This window comes from Lissotriton helveticus, chromosome 2_1, assembly GCF_964261635.1.
Source record: "Lissotriton helveticus chromosome 2_1, aLisHel1.1, whole genome shotgun sequence".
Lineage (NCBI taxonomy): Eukaryota > Metazoa > Chordata > Amphibia > Caudata > Salamandridae > Lissotriton > Lissotriton helveticus.
In genome coordinates this window covers 1,657,498,524-1,657,523,564 of record NC_136059.1, presented here as the reverse complement: position 1 = coordinate 1,657,523,564, position 25,041 = coordinate 1,657,498,524, and the positions used below count along the sequence as shown (strand labels likewise).

At 42.4% G+C, this 25,041-nt stretch overlaps 1 long non-coding RNA gene across 1 annotated transcript in view; it reads left to right on the top strand.

Moving 5' to 3' along the window:
- LOC144819886 (uncharacterized) overlaps positions 1-25,041 on the top strand; it is a 56,943-nt gene that overhangs the window by 18,798 nt on the left and 13,104 nt on the right. Inside the window, exon 2 of the long non-coding RNA XR_013607608.1 lies at positions 10,651-10,783. This is a non-coding gene — a long non-coding RNA (uncharacterized LOC144819886). The remainder of the gene's footprint in view (positions 1-10,650; positions 10,784-25,041) is intronic.

The following is a 25,041-nucleotide window of genomic DNA, read 5'->3' as shown; positions in this document are numbered from 1 at the left end:
GCTTAATTAGGTTATTGAGTTCGATAGTTTTTTGTCGATCCCCGACGTGAAATCGGCCAATGTCTGGAGGACCGTAAGCTGTAGGTCCATTTTGTGCGATTGATATTGTAAAGCTATAGTAGAGTATTGCATTGAGTTTAGAATTGCCGCCCAAATCGATTCAATAGGCGTGATATTACTGCGGTTGCTTCTTTCCTGCATTGGTGTATTAATTGGTACAGAAGATATGTTATTTTGAACAGGTTTTAGATTGTATGAAGCGACAATCTCCTCCAATTCCTGTGAAGCCAGGAAGGACAAGTCTGGGCTTGGTATATGTGAGTCTTCACAGGGAGGTATCGTGTGGCGATCTGGTAGTTTACCGGCCGAGAAGCTGTGGGAGACCGCCAGATAGTATGGTGCACCCGATATGCCTGACTTTAATTCTTTCTGCTGGTGTGGAGAACTGTTTTTTGGAGGCAGCAAGAGATCTATTCCTAGACGATCTGTGAGCTGGTTCAGGGCCGTGCCCCCTAGTATGTCAATTCCAACATTTGCCCCGATTTCCTCTTCAACAAAATTTTCAGCTGTCCTAGGGTCAACAGCGCTTTATAGCGGATTCTGGTCGTCTGTAGTGGATCTATTCCTTTGGTCAGTTTTGACTTGATTTTCAACTTGGTTATTAAACTGGTGAATTGAGGGTTGGAATTGGGGTTTAAATGGTGCAGTAAGTGACGTAGGAGGAACCTGATCGGCTGACTGATTAATTGGCTGGTAGATTGGTCCAAACTTCTCTGAATGTAATGGTGGTTGCAGCCCTTTTACATTCGCGCTTTTTGAGTAAATTACTGTACCCGGGTCTTTCAAAAACGCGAATTTTGTGTAGATTTTAGGTTGGAATGTGCAAGGCTTTTTCCTTTGAGAGGCCCCGTCAATGTACAGTCCCCTTTTCTTCCTTGTGCCTGCATCGGATTAACTGGTTGATGAAAAGTTAATTCTCCCATTCTTGGCTTTGCGCTGATGTCATCGCCAGTAGTGGGGGAGTTTGTGCCAGGGCTGGTGCAGGTGGACCCCGTGACTGGGATACTTTGTGTTTTCCATGCATTTTTTGGTGAATACTGACCCCAGTCGTGGGCCACTTGACTCTTCTATACTCGCCTTTGCTTTACCTTGTTTTTGTTTGGATTTGGGCTTAGACCTTAAAGGAGTCTTCCTTACTCGGCCTGATCTCATGACTGGCTCTGTAGACCGTATCTGGTATAACTCGTAATATGTAATAATTTGAGTCTACTGAACTGGTGGAAGGTCCGGGTGAATGCTGCGCCGAAGGAGGAGAGAGAGGCTGCCGATGCCCCGGTTACTGGAGGTTCCAGACCTAGATGTGGCAGATGCGCTCCTCACACACTTCCATGCACCTGTGGGTGCCTGCCGCAGGGGTGGGGGACCGTCTGCTATTCGCACTCCTCTCCTCCCTTCTCACTGCTCTCTAGGCGATCCCAAGTGCCCCAAACAGCGGTCCAGCAGACCAGCAAGGGGGACCTTAGACTTGCCTTCGCCTCAGCGCACCCCCCTAATGTCGCACAGTGTGCTGTACTCCACTGCACTCCAGACCTGGGGAGCGAGAGGTTGATTTTGGAGGCTAATGCAAAGGCCGTTGGCCGTTGGCAAAGCTGGTGAATCTCAAAGAAGTCAGAAATCAGGAGAGGCGAGGTGAGGTGAGGACAGTTTATCGGCTGTTTGGAGGTTCACTGTCCCACTCTCTGCTAGAAGCAGTGGGATGAGGGCCAACCTTGTCCAAAACCGCCCGCCTGTACAACCATGTGCTCTGTCTCACTGAAGTTACCCCACCCGCAGAACCACAGACCTGCAAACTGTGACAGCCACCACCGCTGCCGCCTCCGCCGCAGCAACCCCCTACACCATGGGTGGTAGGTCGTGAGGGTAGAGGATAGAGGCAGTTGGCAAAGGTGGCAAGACGGCAGATGGCAATGAGATATCAGGCAGTTTCAGGTGGTGATGACAGGGGGCCACAAAAGGCAGCGATGGCTGGAGGGAACCGGTGACAAGCAGCACGGCAGGCAAACAGGGGCAAACTGGAGCAAATCGGCCCCTACAGGGGCTGCTGATAGCTGCACCAGCCTCGCGGGCTCACGCCGGGGTAGAGGGGCTAACGACAGGGTAGAGAACCAGGTGCGCTGAAAGCTGGACTCGCTGCTGCTGGCAATCCCGCTTACCCTCTGCCTCCTGCCGCGGGCGCAGCCGTAGTCCACAATCCCCAGGAGGTGCAGGAAACAAGGAAGCACGCCGACCGGTTGGCCAGGCACTATGACTGGCTTGAGGGCTCTTCGATCTGCTGTCTGTGCGGCACTCTTCACTCGGAGCGATGGGCAAGGAGCGGGTGCGCGGGTGGGCAGGGCGAGGCGAGCAGATTCCGACGTCCTCTCCTCTGCTCGCGTCCTCGCGCTCGCACCCTCGTTGCTCCTTGCTCTGCGGTTTGCTGCGGTTGGAGTAAAAATGTGGCGTGAATCAGACTTCAGAGTTTTGTATTCAGCTTTGGTTACTCCTCAGCCCATATGGGACCTTTTTTCTCTTGCGACTACTCTTTACCAGAGAAATGGCATTTACTTGATTCCTGACAGCATCTCAAAAAATGTAAAGGACTGTCCTCCCACACCACCAGGTGTCATGCTTCATAATTTGCAGTCCTCGCTCTCTAAAGCCTGCATTTGATAGAGAGTGGACCTGCACCTGGAGACAAAGGGGCACTACTAGAAATCTAAGTGGGGGCCCTTGAGTGATTGATTTTAAAACCCAATGTAAGAACCCAAATACATTTATTCACTGGGTGCTACTTGGTATTAATAACTGAAGTGTGGGGATTGGGGGAGCTAGTACCCCATCACTACCATCATCGTCAACATGTTTCTGCTGTCGGCCTAAAAGGGTTGGTGGCATTCATCAGGACGAAAAAATAGGGCTCCTATCTTACCAAATACGGAAAGACGTTACCAGTGTATTAGGGTGATCTGTGTCAGCCTCTAACTAAACAGTATTTCTTAAACCCCAAAATAGGGTCCTAATTGCCCCATTGGAAGAGGGTAAAAGAGACCCTGTAGTCACAGGGGAGAGGAGTGGACCATCTCTAGGAGGACAGCGAGGGACACACCTTGAGGCAAGTGTGACGACAGGGGTCCCTTTTACCCTCTCCCCAGGGGTCAATTAGGCCGGGGGCGCTGAGAAGTGCTGTTTCTGTGCTGTGGTTGCTTCTGAAACTGGATTGGGAGATGTCTAAAATGTGGTTTGCTTCGATAAACTCAGAGTTTGGTGTTGACGGCTTTCTCGATTACCTTGGCTAGGAATGTGAGCAGGGAGATGGGCCTGAAGCTCTTGAGGTCTGTCGGGTTGCAAGAAGGTTTCTTTAGCAGAGGTTTGGTCTTGGGATGTTTCCAGTCATCGGGGAAAGTGCGGTCTCGATGGAGAAGTTGATGGTGCAATGGTGCTATGGAACGATGGCTGCTCTAACACACATTTAAAAGGAGCAGGGGAGCTAATTGGGCGAGATCTCACTGGATATCTACCCCCTATTCGAGGGGATGGAAACATTTGTAAGGACCAGCTTGCAGGAGGCCTATTTTATGCGTCCAAGCTGTGATTTTAGAGTACTGGAATCAGTACACTTAGCTGCAGTATTTAATGCCAGCAGTTATTTTCTAGAACATTTTATAATGTGAGTTAATCCTGACGCCAATCAGTCAGAGATTGGCATACCAGTGCCACACCCTCTGTGCGTGTCCCCTCCCTTTGACTAATCCCTTGAATGATCAGTTATGGGATGGATCTGATTCAACAGCATGTTTTTGCTTGGTAGAGAACACTCTAATCTGGCATCTCTGTATTGAATTTAGTGACGCCTCTGAAGAGGCTGGACAAATGAAGAACAAGCGCAGTGGGTTTGATTCCAACTGATACTCTCACCTTCCTCAACCCCACCCCAAAAAAAATTAAAAAGTGAAACTACTTTTAAGAGAAGCACTTCATGATGAATAAAAGCAATCTTCACCTGCAATTCACACATTGGCCGGGAAGGACGACACATTGGGTCAGAATAGGCACAGGGTTGGAATTCCCACATCCAGACCAGGAGGGAGGACCTTTTACATTCAACATTCAGCACAACACAAGATCAGTGATAGTACTATCAATGTCAATATTCAGTGGCACAACAGGCATCTAATATCTCCACACTCCCACAGATTGGTGGTAAGTCTCAAGAACAACTCTTTCCTCCCCCCCCCCCCCAGTCTGTGGGATTTAGATCTATTACCGTAGCATAACTTTAGCAACAACAACCATGTTCATACTCCATGCAAAACGAATGCCACCAAGTTGTGTCAATCACTAACCTGTAAAGCCTCATGCCCATGTCTGGCAGCAGAGGTGAGAATTCTCAAAATGCGGGAGCGCGCGGGAGGGCGCCGGGAGAAGCCCGGGACAAGGGCGGGCCCGTTTTAGCCCGTTCTAGACCGAGAAAGACCGGACCGGGCCACCCCTCTTGGTCGTGCCGTCCCATCATCCGTTATCAGGTATTAAAAGTCCTTCCTTACCTACTCTTGGTTTGAGCCTCTTCACGAACAATGTCTGTACGTGAAACTCGTTACAGGGCCAAAATTGGAAAAAAGGTCACAGGTACCTTGGACGATTTTATAACAAGGACCAATACAAGCATTGACGTCGAGATTTCCAAACTCCAGCACAGAGTTTCCTTGGAGCTGGAGGAAGCGAGAAGACTATCTATAGACTTAGGCTTGGGTAAAAAATCGTCCCTTGGCAGTATCGCCCTAGCTAGGACTCCTGAACGCCCCGTTGTTATTAAAGCCCTTGTCATTCCAGCTGAGGTTCATCCAGTTCCTGAAGAAACCTTGCCATCTGTCAATGTTACACTTGTTCACACTCAAGAAACACCTGCCAGGAACCCATCTGAAACATCCACGAATACGGATATATCGTTGAAGGACAAGGGAAGTAAAAATAATGACGTTAATAATAAAGTCATGAGTGCCACTGAGGCAACGTTACCACAAAAAAGAAAATGCCAGTTTAGGTCAGCGTACCTTAGGAAAAAAACAAAAGTGGCAAAAAGTCAGTGATTAACAGCTTGTCTTAACCCTCAGGGAGGTAAGAAAGGTCTATTTTCTCAGACACTACCCACTATAGAGTTGCCTAAAAACACTAATGTGAGAGCAATCATGAATATAGACAATGTTGTTAATATTGATGTGCATGACGCTCCAATGGTGGAGGAGCTAGGTTCACCGTTGGTTAATTCTGATGTGCACGACGCTCCAATGGTGGAAAAGTTAGGTTCACCCTTGGTGGACATGGAGGGAGGGAAGGAGGACTTTGTCAAAACTGTATGGGAGACCTTAAAGAAAGTGCTAAAGCCCCTTGAAGTCAGGTTATCTAGCATTGAAAACCAACTCCTCGAACTGGAGAAAAGTATCATTACCCTGTCCAGTATAAGCCTAAACTCATGTGGTGTTAAGCCAGAGGCTTCTGTTACAGCTTCTAGCAGCTCGCAGGTCCCCGTCTGTCCTGTACCTTCTAAAAAACAAGTGGGTGTTAAACAAACTACTATGAAGAGTGTTCCAAAAGGAGCTGACTGTAATGTGAGCCCAGTCTATACGTTTTCTGCTACCCCCTTGGTTCTGTCTAAAGGTAATAATGTAAATATCTTCAATGGCAAAGGCCCCGTAACTGCAGTGAATAATGGGGCCGTGAGTTCTAAAAATGTGAGCCCTCCAAAACCGATTGAATCCAACCCCCCTGTAGGTGTCGAATCTACACCGTGTGTGACCACGTCAAGTAACAACAATAAAAAGAATAAACAAAACCAGCATACTTTCCATACTAGTAAAATTCCCAGGGGAGGATATATAGATCTTCCTCCTGATGCAAGTCCCTTTGTAATTGTCTTAACTGGGGTTCCTGAACTAGATAACCAATATGAGGAAAATTTCTTGTCCTTAAAAAACAAGGTAATATATTGGCTAAATGAGAACAAGCCTATCCCAAACCATATTAAAAGTAAGATCCTCATGGTAAGAAGGGTACCGTGGATCGGCCCTATGCATAAAACTATCATGGGCGACTGCATTGTCGTGTCTTTTGAGGGTTCGCTTACTGCCCAACATATTTGTACACGAAATACATATGCAGGTACATCCCCCATTGAAGTAAGGCCTCTAACATTATTTTATCCTCCCTTGAGGCCTACGAACAATGGAGGAAACTGGACCACGGCTAACTACCATTCTATGCCCGGTATGAAATCTAGTAGACATGGCACTAACATCGCTTGGAATGGTATTTCCACCTACAATAGGTTTAGTCCCCTGGATGGAGTTGATTGACTCCCTATCCAGGAAAACTGTCTCACCACTATACAAGATATTGACCATCCAGTTGATTCCGAGGGTACTTTCACTAAACCAGCTAATCCTGAAAAAATGACTCTAGCTGGAGAGGGAGGCAAGGATTGTGATCCTAAAAAGGGTGTCTTAGACAATCAGCATATTATTGTACCAAGTAAGAGTAATTTTGGGGAAAACTCGGATGGTTTAGCTAATGAAGTACCAAACTGTCTGCAATCTGACTTGGCTCCACAACATGCAGAAGTATTGGTAATAGATTTATCGATGGAACCAGAACCGATAGCAAACCTTACTTGTATTGACAAAGGGGTAAAACCATCCTTGCTCATAATTTCTTGGAATATAGCGGGGGTAAATAAAAATTTGAGGGACCCGGAATGGGCAGAATATATTGATTCCTGTGATTTCTGCCTCTTACAAGAAACCTGGGCAAATGACATACCCCACAGGACAGGATATAAAACCTATGGTATCGGGGCTGCCCAGTCAAGCAGGGGTAGACCCTCGGGGGGTCTTATTATATGGGTCAAAGTCACGCTAAAGATCAAGATCAAAATAATTGACACCGGCTCATTGGACATTTTGGCTCTCAAAATTACAAATGTAAAAGAGGAAGAATATTATCTAATTAATGTTTATAATAGACCCTCCATGCATTCCAAAAAATCCCCCACTATTGAAGTTTTAGATGATTTTTTAAAAAGGGTGGTTGGTGAGGCTCCAGTAATCATGGGTGGAGATATCAATTGTAATTTTGAACCCGTCCTGGGACTCGTGGATATCCTTGAGGAGGAAGATCATGTAAATAACATCCCTCAACTTGAGAGTACGAATTTTGTTAACTGTTCAGTATTGGCCATACAACTGATAGGATTAACGGTTGACCATAATATCAGGGCATGTAATGGCCGTTTCCCTTCGGATCTTTCAAAACGCCCCACTTTTGCAAGGTCAGATACCACAAGTAACTTGGATTTTATATTTGTTTCTCTGCGTATTTGGCATAATATGTTGGACTTTGTGGTGATTACTAGGGGTGAAAGTGATCATTATCCTTTGGAATTGTCGGTTGATGGTACCTTGTTCAGTGATCCCCCATCTCGAGCACTAACTGAAGTCTCTAATCAGAATTCATGTAATGTGTATTCATGTGATGAGCATCATGTCAGTAATAACAGGCGAGTGCTGAAATGGTGTCATGTACTCGAAAATGGAAATGCACTGGCAAAAGTTTATTCAGCCTTTGACACAATTTTTGGGTCCCTAGATGACTATTTTCTCTCGCCCAATTGTTATGAAAGATTTATTGAACTCCACCATATACTGTTTGAAAAATTAAAAATATGTTTGACAAAAATGCCAAAGAAAAAACAACAATGTGTGAGGATGGGGTGTCATGGAAAATTATGGTATGATAAATCATGTAGAGCAGCCAAGAGGGAACTATTGGCGGCTATAAAAAACAAATCGAAGGAGGATGTTAGAGCAGCTAGGGAATTTTACAAGTCTATCCAAAATAGCTCAAAGAGAAGATGGGAGGAGTCGATTTGGGCAGAGATGCTGTCTGCAGCCAAAATGAAAGACAATGTTGGGTTTTGGAGGTTAGTGGCCAACGGGTCACATGCAGGTAGAGTTGTGAAGGATGTTTTTTTAGATGAGTTGACATGGGTAAATCACTTCACTTCTCTCTACAAACAATATGATAATGAGTCTGATGTCATTCCCTGGTCTTCCCCACCAATTGAGGGTATGAATTTCACTCTTGAAGAGACAGAAAGAGCAATCACTGATTTAAAAAGTAGCAAGGCCCCCGGTCCCGATAAAATACCAGGTGACTTGTATAAACACGAGATCGAAGTTTGGGCTCCTTATATAAACCACCTATTCAATGCCCTGTCCAGTAAATGTCAATTTCCAGACAGTTGGCGTGCTGCGGAGGTTGTTCTAATTTTTAAAAAGGGCAGCAGGTTTGTTCCTTCGAACTACAGACCAATTAGTCTGATGGACATCCTGCAAAAACTTTATTCAAAACATCTTCTGTTTCGGATAAATGATTGGCTTGAGGAAAAATCTATACTTACCAAACTTCAAGCCGGTTTTAGGGGTAAGATTAGTACCATAGACCAGGTCTTCAGATTCTGTTGTATATATTGGAAGTACGTGCACATTAGGAAGGGTCGGTTGTATGTCGCCTTCGTGGACCTGAGGGCGGCATTCGACCTTGTTCCTCGTAATCTGCTCTGGAGGTCACTTAGTGAAGCTGGTTTTCCGGGAGGTCTCTTGGCCCAAATAATACACTGACACGATGGGAATCATGCTAATATTAGGTGGGGACCGAACGGAGAATTGACACGCGATATCCCCATAGAGCGTGGAGTACGCCAAGGCTGCGTTCTGGCTCCCACTTTATTTTCGCTCTTTGTTAATGATATCCCTGACTATTTGAGCAGTTGTGCTAGCGATTCACCTAAACTTAATGGGGAGATGGTGCCTGCGTTACTTTTCGCGGACGACACCATCCTGATATCGCAAACAAAGAAGGGTCTCCAAGCCCTCCTGAATTCTTTTAGCACATACTGTGTGAAGAAGGGGCTAGAGATAAACGTTAATAAAACCAAATGTATGGCTCTAAACCCATCCAAGCCTGACAGGGGGACGTTATGTTTGGATGGCCAAGTCCTGGAAACAGTGGATAATTTCTCTTATCTGGGAGTCGTGTTAGATTCGAATCTAACTTGGAAAAATCAAATCGAGAAAAGTAAGATGTCCTATGCCCACAATGTTAGACCAATTATCAGTAAACTTAACAACTGCTCAAGCAAAAGCATTACACCTGCACTTGAGCTATTCAAATTCAAGACTCAGTCTGCTGCCCTTTATGGGGCTGAGATATGGGGGCCTTGGTCTAAGGATAGTTTCTATAGACCAGATAACAGATTCATGAGATCAATCGTAAGGGTCCCCACAAGTACTCCCTTGATACCACTCCAAATGGATTTGAACTTTAGAAGAACTGATGATTATGTAACACTAAGACCACTAATGTTTTGGGTACGTCTATGGTCTACCCCCGAACTAATTGACTATAGGGAAGGACTTCAAGAGATATTGGGTCTTGATTCTTTGCATTCCATTGTATGGCTTAAGCATATCAAAAAATGGTTTTTAATCCTGGGCTTATCAGAGTTTTGGGAACGCCCGGAGGGGTTACCGTTTAATGCAAAATCTATGGTGAAACAAACATTTTGGTCCTTCATCTCTACTCGTCTTGCAAATGGAAACAGTATTGGCTCCCTCACTCAAAATTTCCTATACTTCAAGAAAGAGCCTTTTTCGAGATTTTTTTGGATGAGATCGAGCCCCCGCTCGCAAAATCGCTATTCTTGAAGTTTAGGTATGGGAACCTTATGACGAGCAGTAATGTCGAACGATGGTCTAAGAGAAACGGGGATGGGGTCGACCCTATACAGGGGAAGTGTACAATGTGTCCAGGTTCGTATATGGAAGACGAGAGACACATCCTCTTTTTCTGTTCTGCATATGATAAAGCAAGAAAAAAATGGGTTAAACCCCTTTGTAATGCCCTAGGAATAAGAACATGCTTTCAGGCCTATAGGATTTCAAAGACAAATACACTACAAACTGTTGTATTCAGTATCAGTAGATTTCTTCTCTCAGTTTATTTTTCTAGAAAGAAGGTTGGTCAATCATTATGAGTAGTTTAACTAAGCACATACTTTTTCAAAACAAAACGGTGTATGACTGTGTCCCTTGTCAACAAATGTAAATGGTGACTAAATTCATTTCTTGTGTACACATGTGTTTTTATCTTGTACCAAAAAAAGGTACCAGTATTGTATATCTTTATTTTTAAAAGACGTATTTTAAATTTGTATATGTATATATGTGTTGTATGATAGGTTGTATGTTATCATGTATCTTTTATGGCTGAATCAGTCGAAATAAAGATCAATCAAAATGCTTTCAGCTCTAAAGGTTTATATTCATGTATCAATTTGAAGGTCAAATATCTACTATCCCACACATTCAATTCTGTAACTGTGTAGTCTTTTGTTTCCGTTAAGTCACATGAGCTCTATTGGAGCCCTGTGTATGAAAAGGTATAAGTGTGTGCTCTGTACTTATGTGCTTTAACATTATGCTCATGAGATGCATGGGGATCACATGCCTCCCAACTCTGATTCACAGATTATTTTTTTCTATTAATAAACCTTTTCAGAATCCAGATATGATGCAAGTGCAGATTTATTTCACAACCTGGTGGTGGTGGTGTTGCAGGGAAACGTCTACGCTTGATCGAGTTTGGAGAAGAGAAGCTGGGTAGGCTCCACATGAGAACCCCAGGTGCCAAGGTAAGCCAGAGAATTCTTCAAACAAGGGGGATTGTGTTGCATGGAGTCTGATCAGGAACAGAACTATGCTTACGGCCATAAAACATCAGCCTGAAGGGACGGAGTCACTACACCACCTAAGTATCTGTGGGCCCAGATCCGACTAGTTAATAGTGCCTCACTTGCGCTCCTAACCTTCCCAGAGAGGCAAGTGATTTGACACCCCAGAACACAACGCTCTAGACGCTCTCAGGGATTGTGGTGGCAGGTCATCATCTTTCGCTCTCTCACTCATACATGTCCACAATAAATGAAAAAAGAGGCCCGAAGGAAGCTTGCAATATTTATTGAAACTGTTGTGTTTTATTATGAAGCAATTGTGCTGTAATCAGAAAGCATATGCAGGTTAACAATGTGATTAGCATTATTAGGAGGCAATCACCATAAAAAGCCATACACATTAAAAAGCGGACAGCTTCACCTTAGCCTACCCTCACGATGGAAAACAAAGTTATCTTATAAATCTCCCGGATTAGTGATGAAACTGTTAGCTAATATGCTTAATCAAAGCACAGCAACAACCCATAAAGATTTGAGTACTTCTTACAGGCTAGCAATCCTGTGGTGTTCCCAATGCCACAACCACACTATTTTGTATCCCATCTACTGCATAATGATTTACAGTAGTAGATCTTTGTCCAGCCTTTTTTTCTAGCCTTATTCCTCCAGACAGCCAATATATTTTTGCATTCTTAATCAAGGGGCCAAGAAACGTGGTGTTGACTGCCTAAGGGGTTTATTGAGTCACCACCCACCTTCTCTCAGGTATTCCAGAAAGATCTAGATCCTTAAGTTTCCCAAAATCATCCACTGCGGTTCATTGGCCTAAGGAGTCAAATACCCTAAACATATCATCTACGATGACTTGGTGGTGGTATTTGACTCCTTGACCAATGCAAGACTGACTCTTCATCTCCATACTGAATTATCTAAGAAAGGACACAAAGATTCTACAGAGAAATCACAATTCTGATTTCCCCATGTTCAATATATCGGTAGAGACATCTCAGCGGGAGAGAGTCACCACTCCATAGACAGCCTTGAATCCATCTATAAGTTACCCAAACCACATCTCTACAGGTACTCAAATGTTTGTGAATGAGAATCTCTTGCAGGCAGTGGATGCTAGGATATGTGACTATTGTTAAACCTCTCCAAAGGCTCAGAGATGACCCTGAGCCGTTGCATCTTTGAAACGAGCTCTAACATCTGCCTCTGCATTAGAACATTGAAAACAATGGGGTACACCCAATAAGTCAAAGGACCTGGGTAATAGTATATACAAGAAGGTGGTCCTAGACAAAAACTTCCAAAAGTCAATTGATGTAAATCTTAGTTTTTCAACAGGCAGATTGAATCTGATACCAAAAGGGAGATATATTACTTGCATATGAAGCTATAAATGCAATGTAACCAACACAACAAAGAAAAACATTTGTATCGCAATTTTATTTACACATTCATAAAATGAAGAGAGGATAGAAAAGGGGTGCTCAAGTGGTAAGGAAAAGAAACTCAAGACACAAAATTTGCAATAATTATATACAACATAAGGGCAATTTGTATTGCACAAGCAAAGCCTATCCATACAATTCTATATACATTATTTCACAAGGGAAAGGGAATAATGGTAAAGGCTTGTTTTAAAAATTAAAGGGGGGGGGGGGTAATCGTCGACGTTTCGACCCTGGCGCAATACGGGAAATTCACGACCTCTGCTACGGGTCTTCTTCAGGACGTAAGAAAGGTGGGGGGGGAAGGAGGGGGGAGGGGGAAGAGAAGCACCACACGTATTTTATTGAGGTGTGTCAGGCCAGATCCAATGGGTGGGCCACCTCTGAATGGTGAGTCCGTTGTGTTTCAATCAGAAAAGCAGTTTTAGTTGAATAGCGCGATGAAAGGTTCCTTGGCAGATGACACGATCGACACAGCGCTGTTTGTTCAAGGAGGGAGCACTGTTTTGAGGACCTGTACTTGTGTCCGGTCGTTAGATATTTATTATTTCCTCCGTGGGGTTATTTAAAGAACGGAAAAACACTCCAGCCGAGTCAGTTTGCAGGGAGTTCAAGGCACTTCCCGTCTCTCACTGAGTGGAAACCACTCAGTGAGAGACGCAAGTAATATATCTCCCTTTTGGTATCAGATTCAATCTGCCTGTTGAAAGACTAAGATTTACATCAATTGACTTTTGGAAGTTTTTGTCTAGGACCACCTTCTTGTATCTGCATTAGAACAGCCTGATTATAATAAGCCATTTATTTTATATTGTCATGAGAGGCGGACTTACATCAGTGATGTTGGTGCACAATCGTAGAAATCAAAAGAAACATGCTGCCTTCTTCTCGGGATGCTGTGGTTGTAGGATCTCCATCTTGTTTGACGGCTGCCGCCCATTTCATACAAGTCTCTGAAAATATTGTCTTTAGACCAACTGCACAGTCCCTATACTCTATGCTGTAGATGAACTTCTGCTAAAACCCAGAATTTCTCGATGGTAAGACTATCCATGCACAAAATTAGTTTGCTGTTTGTGTCCCATATAATCTTAATCTGGTGCCAGTTTTAAACGCAGACTTCTTGCAGCCCACTGGCATGATCGTTGGGACACATCCTACATTATCATAAACACCCATTTCACAAACCTCTATTGATTTCTCTGGTGCACCAATACCCAATTATGAGATTCTGTATAATGTTGAAGGATGGGATCATGTTTTAGAAATTACCGTGGCTTATTTATGCTGGTTATGCCATATGTACACTGTATGAAGCTGTCAAAATCCTATATTTACCTCATGTATATTTACATCAAATTACTCAATTTGTTGCTTTTACCCTTGCTTGTATTCTGGCTGCTTGAAAGATTACTTCATTCGCTGACTCAAAGTATGCCTTTAGAGTAGCCCATGATTTTGATTCCTGATTAAAATTGGTACACTTGTTAAAGGTTTGTTAGATGATCATATGTTATCTGCACAATTTGCAATTGCAAAATGTGCTGCACGTCATTCTCTCAGGTAGAAAAGCATATGGGAAACCCTTTTGCTGACCAAGCAGCCAACAAGCTTATTATTATCAAGATCTAAGGTCACCCTATTTGTTTCTCAAACTGTTGAGTCTTTTATGCCCGCTCTAAAAGAATTGTCTGATTTGTAGAAAGTTCCTCTAAGTCAGAGAAGCAGGCTTGGCTGAAACAGAGCTGTAACAAAAACACCAATGGAGTGGGGAGGGACAGCAGCTGGTGAGTAGTTGTCCTGAAAATGTTCCTCCCCAACCTTGTCCGACTGAATAAAGGTATCACCCAAGTCCGCAAAATTAGCACGATCCCACTATTTTGAACCATTTTCCCATCTGTTGTCCCCAGTATTGCCACTCCTGAGACACACAATATTCGTAACGAAACCAAAAGCACAGCCACTACCCACCTACCTCAATGGGGCCCCTTTGCCTACATCCAGATAAATCTCATTTAAATAACGTCGTTCTCAGTTACTGTCAATTTTTTTGTTGTAGTTTTATATAGCGCAAACTTGACCCGAAGATATTGGAGAGCTTTACATGAGCACCAGTTACATTACAGAAGAACACATTAATTTTTAGTAGGCACGGGGAGATAGTGATTTGCTCAGAATCACAGGATATTGAGCTGACACCACGAACAAACCGGGTTCCTCAGTTCCAAAGTCAGCAACTCTGGGTATTACGCCACATCTTTCCCCTCATCTTGGTTCTAGTCTGCATGTTTTCATTTTAGATTAAAGCCTCCTGTGCTGATGCAATTACAATTGCAAAAAGGCTGGTTAGGGATTTCCCTCCTAGATTTGGGTGTTCCATTTTTGACGGTGAGTGACAAGAGCACTTACTATGTTGTAGCACAGGAGCTGTAAAAGGTTTTAGGGTTCACAAATAACTTAAACTGTGCTTACTACCCTAAATCTTCAGGAAAAGTCAAACGTTCCAAATCCACTTTGTAAAACAAAAAAGATGAGAATTGCTTTGAATGGGTATTAAGTACCCCAAACCCTGTACCTTGGTTCTCTGACCAGTCGGAGCCATCCATAACCAAAAGAATAAGCTAAGTGAGTGTGTGATTGCCATAGGCCAACCTATGATGCACCTGTCAAATTTGCCTATGTCTCCAGCATCCATTCATTTGCACGCAAATATTATCCACCAGTACTGCAAACAACGTATTCACTGTCTCTATAGCTTTAATTTCTAGGTCTCAGCTGCCTTACTTGTCTGCTTGACTAAAGCCTGTACAACCTGCAGCCAGAAGACCGGGCTCATGTGTGAACCCACCAGGGAAAATATGTCCTCCAACCCCTTTGATTAGGTCCCTTCCAAGTCCTGGTTAATGGAAACAAAGCAAAGTGCCATTGAATAGCACCCTAGCATCATGCCAACCATTGCGATAGGATCATAGTCAAGAAAGGCAAGGTGAAGTCTCAGCTACTTCATCCCTCTATAGGACTGGCTTGCCTTCTTTGCTGTAAGTCTTGTTTCCTGGTTCACTATTTGGCTGTGTCCAGAGAAACTAGGTGACTGGCACCCGGACATCAACAGGGCCTTACCTGTCACACAAATCTTTTAGGGTAGGCATAAGGCATGCAAAACCTACAGTGGCTTCACAACTAGAAGACAAAGTCACCTTTTTGGCAGTTTGATCAGCAAAAAAATCTTTTTAGACATCTCATTTGGGAAGACTGATATGAAGCACATTTTAGGATTGCGAGATTAGATGCTAGCATAAAAGTATCAACCAAACGCCTAGCATATGTACCATTTTGAATTGGAGTCCCCACTGATGTGAAGAAACCCCATTGCATCTAACAGAGTCCCAATTCATGGGTTGATCAGAAGGCATATGTTGACTCAGTAAATATACCAACAAACTTTCTGACCTCAGCAATGCAAGCATGCATAAGAGCAACCAATTCAGCAATTTTAGTGGAGCGTACTTGCAGTGAATGTCAACTTTGAAAAAATTCATACAGTGTACATATGGCATAACCAGCCACCAGTGAGCCAAAGGCAGATAGGGTTCACCAACATAATGCACAAGATCACAGTTGGGTACTGGTGCATCAGTCAGATAAATATAGAACTTAGTCAGATGGGTTGTCTAGATGAAGTAGTCTTGTGGCTTATGATCTTAGGCAGTGGGTGGCATGGAGGTGGGGGTTTAAAACAGGGAACTAACTAAGGTAATGTGGGAAATTGACAGCAAAAGAGTTTCATACTGACATAGTCTCACCATGGATAAATGTTGGGTTTTAACGATGAGCAAAATAGGTAGCTATGGCATGGGGTACAGTGACTATGAGGGTGGCGCACAGGACAATGATTTTGGAGACTGCTACATAATGGACAACAGCTGCTACTGTTCAGAAACAGTTTTATTTTTTTTTAAACAGTTCCTATTAGGAAAGCAACTGGATACAAAATGTAACAACAATCTCAATCGTAGGATACAATGTATGTTCAAGGATGCCAAAAGAAAGATACATTGATTGTGTAAATAATTTTCTGGGTTTTTTTATGCAAATGTGTGGCGTGCAATGTGTCCCATGTGAACAGCGGAACTAAGAACAAACAATTAAGGACATTCCATTTATGCAAACAGTACAAAAGAAATACATTTACAAGTTTCCAAAACCGTAGCAAACGACCAAATGGGTCAGTTATCAAATGCAGCCTAACCCTTTTATCAATCAAAGGAGTCAAATAACTCGCTTGTTTGTATGTGTCAATGAAGTTATGACCCCCCCTTTGAAATACGGGGTCTCATCAGGACCAAAAGATAGTAGGGACACCTGATGGAGTCATAAGGTAAACAGAGTGCACCCCACCGAAGTGCAAAAATAAAGGAGAAAGGTAATCACATGGGGCAGCTTGGGCGGGAATCCCAAGGAGAGGGATTCGCTTGGTTAACAAATGCTTGAAATGATAAAACCAGGCACCACGATCAGTGCTAAATTTGTGCCAGCAGCGATGTAGGGCGAATAAGTGACATTGTCAGAAAATGACACTGACACAGCGGCAAGGTTTAATCTTGGCAGCCCGCCTTCCCTGATCCCGTCGGATCTTTTTCCGACCACATGGCTCATGCACCCTTCATTGCTGCAGCACAAATTTTGCACCGAATGTGGTGCCTGGTTTTATCATTTCAAGCATTCACTTGCCAAGCAAATCCATCTCCTTGGAGTTCCCGCCAGTGTGCTCCATGTGAGTACACTTGCCCTTTATTTTTGCACTTGGGGGTGTGCACTCTACGTACCTCTATTATGACTCCATCAGGTGTCAATACTATCTTTTGGTCCTGATGAGACATCGCATTTCAAAGGGGGTCGAACCACCGTCGACATATGCAAACAAACCAATTATCCTACTCGTTTGATTGATAAAAGGGCTCAGTTGCATTTGATGATTTACCTATATGGTCATTTGTCCCTGTTTTGGAAACTTGTAAATTTCTTTTTTTGTACTGTCTGCATTAAATGTAATGTCCTTCAGTGTGTGTTCTTCGCTCCGTTGTTCACATGGGACACATTGAGCATCACTCATTTGCATTTAAGAAAAATACAGATCATTTTTTACACAATCAATGTATGACTACTTATTTTCTTTTCCCTATTGCAATCTTGAACAATCCCATTGTATCCTGTAATTGAGCTTGTTCTTACATCCTGTATCCAGTTGCATTCCTAATTGGAGCCATTATAATTGTTTTATTGTTTAAACGCCCTAGTTCTTATTGAGGAGGGTCACCTTTATTTTATGTTAAAACCACTCCGAAACTGGGCAGATGTCCAGCCACAACTGCATCAAGGGCAGTGGAGTATGCAACAGGGTTCTTATGCTCTTGCACCAACATCCCTGATATTAACCCGTCTTTTTCATGGCACTACAAAGTGAACAGCTTATTGTAGTCGGGGAGCCCTAATGGCCGGGCAAACAATTTGTTTCAAAGACAAAAAGCTTGCTCTGCCTCATTAACACGATGCATAGGTTCAGGGATATGTATCTTAATGTAATCTTGGAGGGGTTTAACAACAGTTGCCTAGTCTAATGAATATGGCACATTACAACGTGATGTAATACATCGCGTGCCATTACAATGCGGTCGTTACAACGACCGCCTTGTTAGTACGCAATGCATTACATCCCAAGTCTTTACAACGACTTCCAGTAGGGGGCGCACTGGACTTAGGAATAGTATTATTTACTATTCCTACTCCAGTTTGTGCAACAGTAGGGTAGGTGTTGGAATTTATTTCCAATGCCTGTGCTTCCCCTACTGGAATTTGTTGTAATGACTTGCGATGTCAATACATCGCGTACTAACAACGCGGTCGTTGTAACGACCGCGTTGAAATAGCACGCAATGTAATGACAGTGTTGTAAACGCTATTTCCCATGCCTATTACCTACAATAATACATCATTCACAGCTAAGTGCATACCTTAGAGGCAATGACTAGTCTGGGTAACTTATGAATGGCTTCAATGTGGTCGACACACTGCCGCAATACAATAGAGTGCACTCTAATTTACACCTAGTCTCTCTCCTATAGGTTTGCAGAGGCGGTGGGACTCATAAGGTCCACTGTGATGTGTAGATTTGTGAAAGAATCGAGGTAATGGAGACAGGATCACTAATATAGTTCGGGACACGTATTTGAAATGACAATTGCATCAATGGAGAAGCCTTAGAGAGGTAATAAAGGTAATTCTGAGTTTTTCAAGGCATTCTGATAGAAGTATTAATAAAGCATGAAGTGTTTTCCATTAATAATACATTTTGCATATGGTCTAAGTTGGTTTACTTTCAACAAGGCATTTATGGATCAGTTGGCACCTCTAGAGCTGTCCTAAAGGTAGGATTTCAACTCTGAGAGAGTGGGTTAAACTTGTAATGTTTAACCTGAAGAATCCCCTGGTGAGCTGTATCTTCCCAGCCACACTAATGTATTTGTCCCGCTCTTCGTCCCCCTTGCCCACACCTCTGGCTTGAGCTGTCCATTCCACCTCATGTCCTCCCTTTCATTGTTCATTGAAATGATTTCATTTGCAAATACATCAATACGTTAAACAATGCTCAGCTTTTCCTGTGGTCATGTTTTATAGACCACAGGAAACGTGGTAATTTTTGTTGAAATATTTCGGGGGTATGATGTACTCCCTGCAGCTTCCCACATCAGTTTAAAAACATGTTGGTGGTTCCCCTGCCCAGATTGGGGCACAGCTATGTACCAAAATATATCTAAAGTAGCCCCCGAGAGCATTAGGGGTGCTCCTTCCTGAGAGCAGGAAATAATAAATGAGCAGCTCCTGACATTTACTATTCTTTACCAATTTCATGTTTTTTTGTGTGTTTGTGGGTGTACTGTTCTCACCCAGGACACCCATATTTTTTCCAGATGGGGTTGTTGGAGGAGCTCCAAGACTCCTGTGGCCCTGCGACTTTTTTTTAAAACATTTTTTATCTTTTGAAACCCTGGGATGCCCCAAGTCCCATTGGAGGCACCCCATAACATTTTCATTGTTTGGGATGCCCAAAGCACCTACAGCCCTTGGTGGCTCCCCAGCCAGCACCCATCTATGAGCCAGCTGTGTTGCTTTGCTCCCATTCAGGCAGGAAGAGCTTTTTTCCTCTTCCTCTGCAGGGTGGGAGCAAAAATGTATTCCCTGCCCAGGAGAGTGTGGACAGAAAATTGGACGTATATTCCCTGTGAAGAACTGTAATCTTCATTCTCAGGGGTCTCACTAATACAAAGAACTTGGCACAGAAGCTGAAATATGAGAAGACATCTTTATTAAACTTAACTAAGTGAGACTACGTCACACAGGAGCCTTAGCAACTGAATGAGGCAGTCTAAAGAGTTCAGAACACAGAGGCCTTTTATATGCTTAGGGTTTCAAACTCAGCACAAAAGTAAGGGGCAGTCCTAGCTTTTGCAAGCATGCAAAATACCTAATATGGACATACAAGATCTGCAAAATATTAGCCAATAGGAAAACATTCAAAACAAGGCATCATATAACCAGAACGTCCCCCTTACGTCGTGTTTCTGCCCAACCCACAAGTAAATCAATTACAGCACCTATAGGTGAATCAGTAATGGCAGGACATGTCTGTATGCAGTTAGGCCAGCTGGTGTCTGAGATTGATTTCAAAGCAAGGACAGAGGGGGGTTTTCAACACGTTGCAGTCCAAAGGGCAGAGACACTTCATGAATAGAGCAGCCTGTGTAAAGGCAACACAAAAATGACGACAAATGTAAGATGGAGTCAAAATTAAAGAACCTCAGACCCTGCTTTTGCCATTACACAGGCAACTCCTAAAATTATTTTGCAAACATTTTCAGGGCTCCTAGTTATTTCAGCGACTATTGACAATGCCAGTAAAACAATAAGAATCAGTCTCCAAACACCCATTCTATGCAATCGCACGGGAAATACCCAGAGTCTGTCGAAGCCTCTCTGGCAGGCTTCTATTGTCCATCAAATCTGCTTCTGTTGTTTTCTCCCGCATGGGCCTCTTCATTCAGGCCTTTCATGGAAATGGTGCTTCTCAGTATCCGTTGGAGTGCCTTCCTGGCAAACACTCACAGCTCACTTAAAAGTCTCAATGTCTCAATGCAGTGCACCAATATATTTCCTGTGCTGCAGGCACTACAGATATTGTGCTCTTCATTAGTCATGGGCACAGATCTTCTCATGCAGACCCAAGTACTATTAATCGGGAAAGAGCAACAGACTGTCACACTCAGCAACACTTTCAGGCTCCAACACTCTCTATTCAGTGTCAGAGGATGCTCGGGCTGCTCTTTCATTTAATCATAGGTACCACAATGTAGTGCCTTTTGCCAATCCTGGATCCTCCGGTGCACTGCACTTCCGTTGGAGCAAAGAAAAGGAGGGGGTGGCCAAAACTCAGGCCAAGGGGCTCAAGGGACTGCACACTGTCAGAGGTTACCTGCACATGACAGGTAGAAAACTCAAGCCTCAAACTAATCCTGCCATCAACAGCAGGGAACATTCTCTTTCGCTCTTTTGCACTGAACCAGCTCCTCCTTCTTTTCTCATGTTCAACGCCTTCTGATGAAGCAAGCACAATACTTTGGAGATACCACTGATGGCACGCTGGCGATCGCTGTCTAGTCTTGCTACTTTTCTGGGTGCTGGGACTTTTCATCTATAGCTGTCACTGATGGGATTGTGGGTGAGTTCTGCAGGTTATTATGACTTAATCCCGCAGAACCTAGTGATGTAGGAAATGTGACACAGTTGTTAGTTTCCTTCAATTAAGTACAAAAACAGTTCATCTTATAACAAGGGGACTGCAAGCAGGTGGCCTGCAATCTTTAAAGGAGTGGCCATACGTCATGGGACATTTCTGGTCTAGAATACACTGTCATTCTCAAAGGCAATACAAAGACAAAGGCAGTAGGCAAAACAGTGCCTCTAGCCTCTTCAATTGGTTTCCATGTGAGAGCATATCCTCTACCATCTAAGGGTAGATAGCGACATGGTAATTCTATCTGAATGGATGTCCTCACACATGGTGGCATTGTCTAATGGGGCAAACAGTTCTTTCCCTCAATGATTACGTCTAGGTGTTCCTAAATTCCTTATCTAGAACACCTCAAAAGAGAAATCACATGATACAGATTATCAGGGACATGTAGATACCTCCCTTTTAATAACTGTGCATCAGGTGCACTGTACAATATAAAGGCTAATGATCAAAATGTGGAAACAAAAGACAAGAACTAGAGAGTCCTGGTATTTCCATGATTTAGAACACATCTAATCCACCAAAAATTAAAGCAGCAGAAAAAATGAACAAAAAAACAAATTAGAATAGGCATTGAATTTGTCATATTCAAAAAAACGTAAGGTGTCTCCTATTGAGGTGGAAAACGTATTTTACTATAGTATTGAGTCAGTTAACCAGTCCATCACTTCCATGACGGTCAGACTGGAAAACATCGGAGTAGGCCTAAAGAAAATTCTTGAAAACCAGTCTGGTCATACCAAATGGAATTATACATAATATGGGTGTCTCTGGTACATTACTGCAATCTGGAAGTGTGAACCTGAACAATACAAAAATAATAAAAGGGCTAACTGGTGAAAGGAATATGGAAAAGAGAAATGGAACTAGGACACAGCTAAAATCCCCAATAGCTAGGCACGATGCGACCTCGGTCAGGGGAGAAGTAACAAAAGAAAAATCTATAGGAAGAACAAGGAATTACTTGGGTGAACAAAAATCAAAAATAGTTCACAAATGTTAGCTCTACCGCTGGCCGCTAAACCATATACGGTAATCTCAGCTAATGTTCCAGTTCCTTCTTCAGGGAAAAATGAAACCTTGTTTCCTTTATGGTACAAAGCCATACACTACTTAGGAAGCAGAACAAAACTGACTAATGTAATATAGAAATTAGGTCACCATGTACAAGAGTCACAAATCTATAATTTATCCTTGCGTCCAATCAGGATACATAAATCTAGGGCTGTCTGTTCCTGAAGGGAAGGGGGGCAGTAGCGTGACTAACAGCAGCACTTTGATCCTATATATCTCTTTTATTTTACTTCAATACTATATAGCCAAATTTGACATACACTGGTGAAGTGCTGTCTGTCTTGTTCACAGCATAAAAAATCATATCTGTGAAATTTAGTATCAGCGCAAATTCACCCAACTGTTGTGCAGCGATATACATCGTCATGTAGAACCCTTCACAACACAGGTGAACTTGTAATAGTATCTAAAGCAGCAACATAAAACAAAAACATGCATAAAATTAAAAAAACACACACATGCCAAGCCATCAGATATACGCGCTGTATATCAAGCACAAAAAGCATAGACAAAGTACAAATAGCATATGTAAATAAGCGGTGACACACAACACCATTGCATGCACTTTATGCACTGTGAACCTGCAGCCCAAAACCCAATATTCAGACCTGCTTAATTTGTCAGGCTTAAAATCAAAATTACACTTTCGTTTACTCACTTTCTTTTACTTTCCTCACACTTTCTTTTACTTTCCTTACCCTCCTTTTGACAGCAGATCACCAGTTAGTGGAGATTTGGCTGTCAAACACAACTTACTGTGTCGCTTCTGACACACAGGACCAGCAGGAACAATTCATAAAAGGATAAAATGCAAAAATATGTAAAACGCACGAACATTTATTTTCAAAAGAAGTCATAATAAAAAAACACATCTTTTTCAACATACTGCTGACACTGCACATAACACACAAAATATCAACTGTAACCAACCATCTTTTGAAAACATGCTAAACCACCTTAATTTTGACGTCCCAAAAACTCTTTCACAGACACTCTGCGTGTCCCGTGCGCCAACACCCTTTGAGGCCTTGCTTTTCCAAGCAATGATTTCTCCATCTGTTTACACTTACTCCTAACTCCCACCTCACTGACCTTAAGGTCAAAATCTGCCTTGCGGGCTCCTCAGCCCTCTCCCTCTTCCTCACTCTAAGGCTGAAAAAGACAAAAAACCTTCCCAACTCTTTCTAACCTGCAATAACCAACCCTATTTAAAAACACATGATATATATATTACTCCTGTTAGGGGCTACAATTTATTTCTATACTTAGATTATTAAAACAGTTACTGTGAATAATTCGCAGAACATAATAACACACATACCAGTTTTTAGAACAAATGCTTGTTTGCAATGGTACTCATTTCATCAACCTTAAATCAATGAAGGTCTCAGTTAGGTCCAGCCAAAGTTAAAACCTTCCACCCTGATATTAAACTCAAACCTCTGCACCGGGCAAATTGGCTCACTGAGCCATTTAAAAGCAAACCCAAATGGGAACAACCTGCAAATTTGTATTATACCTAAATGTATGCATTTACTGAAGCCTAAAGTACTTTAAAGCTATTGTAAATGGCAAGAATGCCCAAATTTTACCCAAATTCGACTTTGATATTTGGGGCACTTAAAAATAAAGATCCTACAATTGCATTACTTATTAATCATCCTCAGAATGTTCTTTACAGATTGCAGAGATTGGACATTAGACATATCTCATGTAATTCCTTAGAAAAATGAGTTTGTCACGCCTGCGCCAAGTGAAATTCTATATGCTAATGTCCTCATTATGCAGTTTAACATAACTTAAATTAAATTATAATGCTAGGTGGTCACAGTATAAATATTAAGCTTCATGAATAGTAAAAAACGAATTTTGTAGCACTTATTTTTCATAATTAATTTGCATAATTAATAATTATTTTTAATAAACCCAATCATTTTTGATAATTCCACATATTAAGGTTCTGTAATTCCTCGAATCTGACTTCATTTTCTTTTTTTTTGTTTTTGCTCTGTGCCACGTAGGCCTGCAAAAATAGCCTGGCGAACAAGGTGGCCTGGCCTCCCCTGTTCATGTACACATTAACCAGGTTTACTCTGAAATAGACTGTAAGAAACTGACCTCGCAAAGCCAATTTCCCTGATTGATCTTTATCTGAGATTGCCAATCAATGTTCAAGACATCGTTAACTTTTTAGTTTCCTTGCACTTGCCTTATCTTGCTTCAGCATCTGTTACTGTTTCTTTCTTTTTAAATGTTTCTTCATTACATGGGTTAATTATTATTTAGCAATTGAACCAAGAATATGCTTAGAGAAATGCTTAAAGAGAGGAAAACCCTTAATTGAAATGTCTTCCTATAATACAAAATAATGAACCTTAGTTTTGGAACCTTTTTAAAACAACATTCTGAAATGCAAAGTTTCACCCGTGCAACTGAGGGCAAAGTCCTGGCTTGAGTAAATATTCCTGTCTATTCTGTGACCTTACAAAGGCAACAGATATTTGCTCAGTGGCAATAAAAGTTCTCCTCTCAGTATCGTAACATGAGCATGGTGGCAATCTTTTTCAAACTAAGACACATCAATGCGTGTTCTATAATATGCGTCTGAGTTCAGCAAAAAAAATGACTTTAGCTGAAGTGTTTGCCTGTTAATATCTAATACAATGTATGTAAGTAAAAAATACTATAAGTTTATTTTTCTACATAACACAAAATTTTCGTTTTTGAGACTTTTTTTCTTCCTAGTGAATGTGAATTTAAATTTTAGTTTTTAAGCATTTAGACATTTTGCTTAATAGACTGAAAACATCAAGAAAAACCACAAACAGACATGGAGCTCATTT